Below are 6553 nucleotides of genomic sequence, written 5' to 3'. Positions count from 1 at the left end.
ACCTGGCCAATCCATCTCGTTGGGGGTCTTCCTCTCTTTCTCTGACCCTCCATCTTACCCAGCATGATATCCTTTTCCAGCAACTGTTCCCTCTGGACAATATGTCCAACGTATGAGAGACGAAGCTTAGCCATCCTGGCCTCCAAGGAGCACTCTGGCTGCACTTCTTCCAAAACAGATCTATTGGCTCTTTTGACAGCCCATGGCACTTTTAGTATTCTCCTCCAACACCACAATTCAAAGGCATCAATTCTTCTACTATCTTCCTTATTCACTGTCCAGTACCCACACTAAAAGGGAAAATTAAAATTCTTTGTTGGTTACCGGGGTGTATAGATTTGGGCAAGTGGAGGGAGGGGAAGGTGGAGCACAGGGTAGGGAATAGACACGTGAGAGTAAGATAGTTTGGGTGCTGGGTGGTGCCACACACAAGAAGGAGGAGGGGAATGCAAGAATAAGGTGGATGGGAGAACATTTAGGCAGCTTTGCATGGGCTAATTTGTTGTGCATAGGGTCAAAATGAGCTGCAATTTACTGAATGTCATCTAACAACAACAACATTGTAATAGAAGAAGAGGAGAATGTATCTTTAGAGGCATCTGCCACAGACTGTCTCCTACGTTTACTTTTCTCTTCTTTAATTTTCATTAACAAGTTTGAGAAAGGCTAACATTCTTGAGTATGTAGGGGTATGTGGTGGTGTTGGGTGTCATCGACTTGGTTCCAACTGATGGCAGCCCTGTGCACGACAGAATAAAACACTGCCCAGTCCTGTGCCATCCTCACAATTGTTGTTACATTTGAGTCCATTGTTGCTGCCACTGTGACAATTCATCTCACTGGCGGTCTTTCTCTTTTTCACTGACCCTCCATTTTACCAAGCATGATATCCTTCTTCAGGGGTGAAAGGGGTTCATTATGACCAACATAGGCAGATAGTTGTCTAAATAAAGGATTAGCGGTTCAATGATTTAAAAATATATGTCAAGTGTTCACAACATTTTGTGCCCTCAAGGAATGACATAGCTCATTCATTGGCATGGCTGGGTAGACTAATTGTTTATTAATTGAACAATAAAAGTGTTGATTAGTATACTAGGGCATGATCTGACCAGAGTTCTTAATGTAGGGGTACAGTAATGTATGAAGAAAGTATTGAAACACAAAATAAAACAGGGACATTTAATACTGAATAGTGAAGTCATGTCCAATGCCAAAGGTTGTTGTTGCAGAAAACACTACAAAGCTCACTTTGAAACAATAAAAATGTTAATGTGAGATTAGGGTATAGAGAACATCATGGGTTTGCTTCAGGACTGGTATGGGCAGCTGTGAACAGACAGGGAGGCTTTAAATAATGAATCACCACTACTGAATTACATTATCAATAATGTCAGGATTTCTTTTAAATTTTAAGATGAAGTTATAAAGCTCTTGGGTCTTATCTCTGTGTACAATGTACAAAGTACAGACATCTTCTTAGCTGTAAGAGTATATCCCTGAGACTGAGATATGAATGTGTTTAGTAGGCTGAATCAGTACAGCTTTCTTTCAAAAAATTTCAATTTCACTGCAAGCAATTTACATAGAGAATCTCAGCTTGAATTCGTAGCTCGTATTTTGGTTGCTTTGGAGATAGCTTCTCTGTTGGACAGGCAATTACGATCTGCAGGAGAAGCCTGTCTACCATTAGTCTCCAGTTTTAAACGTTGACAGGTGGAGATAGAGGTGGGGGTGGGGGTGATTAATAAAAGGCTTTGTCTTTCTGGTCCACAGAATGAAAGAAATTTAAGTGTCACAAATTTTTGTTCTCCAAAGATTTTTTTTCCCCTCCTGTATATGTCAAGCTTTGGATCAAAATAAAAATATTTATCTTTTTTTTTTATAATTAGTGAGAATTTTGCTACATTACATATATATGCGATATGACCAAAACATTGTCCCTTGAACTTTTTACCAAACCTGGGAAAATAAATCTTGTTGAGAATATAAAAGTCATTTTTATCATTAGGGTGGGTAGTGAAATGTAGACAGTGAGTTTTGCTATCATCTTTGTTCATCAAAGGGAAGACTTGGTTGAACTCTGGTTGTTCATCCTCCAAGTCATTGAACCACAAAGCATACCTTCTAACAGTGTTCATCAGATGGATTTTTTTCCCTTAACAGCTAATAAGGTGGCATTGTTGTGTCTGCAAATTAGATCGTGGCTCAACCAAACAAATGTGTATTTTATGAGTGACTTATTCTCTGTGAGACTCTGACATAGCCCATAGGCTTGCGCATTCAAATCAGAGGCCTGAGCCAAGACCTGCCAGCATTTCCATCTAATTGACATAGGCATGGGGACCCCTGAATCCTTCTCCTTTAATCATCACCTTATATTCAAGGCTAAAAGGCCATAATTATTTGAAGTAGCTGAAATTCGAGTGAACCAGATAATTATCTCAGCAAGATGAGCTTAAAGTTTATTGACACAAATGCCAGTTTCATTAAAGGTTTGGCGCAAAAGGCAAGTCCGTGAGACAGCTGGTTGACTGAGGTGAATTGACAATGAGCGGCACCAAAGACTCGGAAATCACCAGGGACTTTGAAGTAATTGCTATCATTTCCATAATACAGTTAGCAGAGGATTATGGGAGGCCAGAAAAACCTTTTTAGTTAACATAAATTGCTTTGCCCAAATCAAGACTAAGCTGTCATAATTTCTCAATGTGACCCACCCATAATGTTGTTAGTCAGGCATACAGTTAGTCAAAAAGGGTTCGATGAATCAAAACTGTTCCCTTATCTAGATTGTCAGTAGCTGAAGGGCAACACTATGACAATATTTTTAGACTTTTTAAAAGATTGTGGTAGAATATATGTAATAAAATCTTTGCCCTTAAAAGCATTTTTATATGTACAATTCAGTGATATTAATTACATTTTTAATTTTGTACAACCATCTCTACTGTCTGTTTCTCAATTTTTTTTCATCACCCTTAACAGGAACCTAGTACCCCTTAAACAAAAACTCCCAACTCTCCTTTATCTCTGGTAACTATTAACAAACTTTGGTCTCTATGCATTTGGCAATTCTAGATACTTCCTTTAGAATTTGTCTTTTTAATGTCTCACTTATTCCACTTGGCATAATATTTTCAAGTTCATTCTTATTGTAGCATGCAGCAAATCTTCATGTATTTTTACTGCTGAATATTTCTTTGCATGTATGCACAGAAGAATTATGTTAGATTTATAGTTCACTGCATCATATTAAGATGTTGTTGTTGTTGTTAAGTGCCGTCGAGTTGGTTCCAACCCATAGTGACCCTGTATAGGGTTTTCAAGAAGTAGCTGGTGAGCTTGAACCACCGACCTTGCAGTTCAAATGGCTTTGCAGTCTGGCACATTAACCCACAGCTCCACACCAGGACTCCATATTAAGATGTAAACAATATTAATTCTTGGAATCTATGAACATGTACTGTCTTCCCATTTATTTAGATTTTTTTTTTTTAATTTCTTTCAATATGTTTTCTTATTTTAAGTTTTCAAGTCTTTCACTTCTGTTCTATTGTAAAGGAAATTACTTTCTTAATTCAGATTTTACATTGCTCATTGCTATCATGTAAAAACCCAACTGGTTTTTGTGTGTTGACTGTGTACCCTATAACTTTGCTCAAAATTACTTATTATGGAATGTTTGGGGCATGCTATATAAAGAATCCATAATAAATTACATTAGCTCTTTATATAGAAAACCTGAAATTACTTCACTTGCTGATGGGGCACAACTCAAAATGAAAAGAAACAGTTGTAAACATCCATTAATAATGAGAACATGGAAAGTATGAAGTATGAATCTAAGAAAATTAGAAATTGTGGGGAAAAAAAAAAACAGAACAGATAAACATCAATATCCTAGGCATTAGTGAGCTGAAATGGACGGGTATTGGCCATTTTGAATCTGAAAAGTACACAGTTTTATATTCTGGGAATGAAAACTGAAGAGGAATGGCATCACATTCATCATCAAAAAGAACATATCAAGATCTGTCGTGAAGTACAGTACAGGGAACTGATGGAATACACATTGAAATCTCTCAACAAACTGATGCAACACTGGAGGCACTCACTCTGTGATAGGATAATACCAGTATGCCTACAAGGAAGACCAGTTCATAGCACTATTATTCAAATTTATAGCACCAACCACTAAAGCAAGTGATGATAAAACTGAAGAATTCTACCAACTTGTTCAGTCTGAAATAGATAAAAAATGCAATCAAGATGTACTGATAATTACTGGTGATTGGATGCAAAGGTTGGAAACAAAGAGGAAGGATCAGTCAAGGGAAAATATGACCTTGGTGATAAAAATGATGCTAGAGATTATTTTAAAGAAATGTTCAAGACCAATGTCTTCTTCATTGTGAATATCTTTTTTAAACAACATAAACCACGACTATACACACGGACCTGCCCAGATAGAATACAGAAATCAAATTGACTACATCTGTGGAAAGAGACAGTGGAAAATTCCAAAACAAGGCCAGGGGCAGACTGGAACAGATCATCAGTTGCTCTTGTGTAAGTTCAGGCTGAAGCAGAAGAAAATGGAAACAAGTCCACGAAAGCCAAAATATAACCTTGAGTATATCCCACCAGAATTTAAAGATCATCTGAAGAACAGATTTGATGCATTAGACACTAAAGACTGAATACCAGAAGCGTTGTGGGATGACATCAAGAACATCATAGAGGAAGAAAGCAAAAAATCATTAAGAAGACGAGAAAGAAGGAAAATACCAAAATGGATGTCAGAAGAGACTTTGAAACTTGCTATCCAGTGTAGAGATGCTAAAGCAAATGGAAGAAGTAAGAAGGTACAAGAGATGAACAGAAAATTTCAAAGATCAGCTGGAGAAGACAAAGTCAAATATTATAACAAAATGTGCAAAGACTTGGAGTTAGAAAACCAAAAGGGAAAAACACACTCAACATTTCTCAAGCTGAGGGGACTGACAAAAAAATTCAAGCCTTGACTTGCGATATTGAAGGATTCTATGGGTAGAGTAGTGGTTATGAATTGGGCTGCTAATCTCATGGTCAGCAGTTGGAAACTACCAGCTGTTCTGTGGGAGAAAGATAAGGCTTTCTGCTCCTGTAAAGATTTACAGCTTCGGAAACCCTTTGCAGGGTTGCTATGAGTTGGAACCGACTCCACAACACATAACAACAACAACAACAACAACATGGACAAAATATTAATGATGCAGAAAGCATCAAAAGAAGATGGAAGGAGAACAAACAAGATGGCGGATCAGGTGGAAGTGCAGTAAGGAGTTCCGTCAGCAACAACACAGAATACCCGACCAAGCAGGCTCAGGGGATGGTCCCAGAACTCTGAACCACATATAAAGAAATATTTAGAAGATTGGAAGGCTTACAGCTGGGGGAGTTTGTGGCAGAAGCAAGAAATCAATTGCTTTCTAGTTTGGGACACTCAGCTGTTCCAGGAGTGCCATCTTGGGTGAAACCAAGTGGGGGAAAAATCAGAGCGGCCACAGACGCCTGGCAGAACCGCAGAGACAAAGGTGTGGACCTTCTTTTCTTTTGGTATCTGTTCATTGGTCCCTTGCTCTCTGCACACCTCCATTCTGGTGACTATAAGGGTGCCTGAGCTGGTAGATACCCCAGCCCCACCCTCAGAGGGTTCTACTACACTTGCACACAGATCTCCTCGAAATTTAAAGAGACAGTTTCCAATTAAAACCAAATGGCCACAGCCAGCTCTGGACTGTTTATAAGTGGAAAAAAGGCCTGAACGGGGATTGTGGAGCAGGACAAGCAGACAAAACAGGAAATAGGCTGAAAATTAAATCCTAAGTTATGTCAAAATGACCAACAGTGGCATCTTGAAATTTCTCAAGAAGAAGAATGAAAAGGGAAGCCTATTTCCTGATCACATCTACCTGGAGGCAAGCATAAAGCATAAAAAATACCAAAATACATACCCATCTAAGTATTAAGACCACAGATAACTCCTGAATATGCCCCCAAAAGAGAAGCAGATGACCATATCTGCACATGTCCAGAAATGAGGTAAAGTGACTGAGGCAAATGAGCTGGAAGTAGACCTACACTACATACTGGAAGATGGGCAGGCTTTGGAAATGCCGGAGAAGGAACTCAGAAAAATGATTATAAAAGGTATCAAAACACTATACAATGGAGTTGAGAAAAATAAGGAAGAAGTCAAAAAAGTGCTACAGGAACAATCAAATAAGATAGATACAGCGTTGGAAACAATTCAAAACCTACAGAAAGAGGTCCAAATGATTAATAATAGAATATCAGAAATGAACAATACACTGAAAGGGCAAAGAAGTAGACTTGAAGAGATAGAAGCCAGAACTAGTGAACTAAAAGATAAATCTCTCAACACTACTAAGATAGAAGAACAAACACAAAAAAGGATAAAATAATCTGAAGAAGGCCTAAGATTCATGTTGGATAACACGAAGAGGAATAACTTAAGAATTATTGGCATTCCAGAACAGGAACAATC

This window comes from Chrysochloris asiatica, unplaced genomic scaffold (genome assembly GCF_000296735.1).
Source record: "Chrysochloris asiatica unplaced genomic scaffold, ChrAsi1.0 scaffold00316, whole genome shotgun sequence".
Taxonomy (NCBI): domain Eukaryota; kingdom Metazoa; phylum Chordata; class Mammalia; order Afrosoricida; family Chrysochloridae; genus Chrysochloris; species Chrysochloris asiatica.
Note: the sequence above shows the minus strand (reverse complement) of the source record.